Source organism: Betta splendens, chromosome 16 (genome assembly GCF_900634795.4).
Source record: "Betta splendens chromosome 16, fBetSpl5.4, whole genome shotgun sequence".
Lineage (NCBI taxonomy): Eukaryota > Metazoa > Chordata > Actinopteri > Anabantiformes > Osphronemidae > Betta > Betta splendens.
Genome location: NC_040896.2, coordinates 12621400 through 12621625, shown reverse-complemented (window position 1 = coordinate 12621625; position 226 = coordinate 12621400).

The following is a 226-nucleotide window of genomic DNA, read 5'->3' as shown; positions in this document are numbered from 1 at the left end:
CCTTGTGAAGCAGTTTATTTGTTAATGCAGCATATCTTTCAGTACATTACCACAAGTAGAATATCAGTTACCTATGAAATTACTGCTTCTTTGCTCTTCAGCTCACATCAACCAGTCAAGGCAGATGACCCACCCTGACTTGGGAGAGTCATCTGCTGGATGTGTCTTTGGTTGCAGGGTGAGTTCAGTGTCACCTTAGTTCAAATACTGATGTATTAAACAGCCG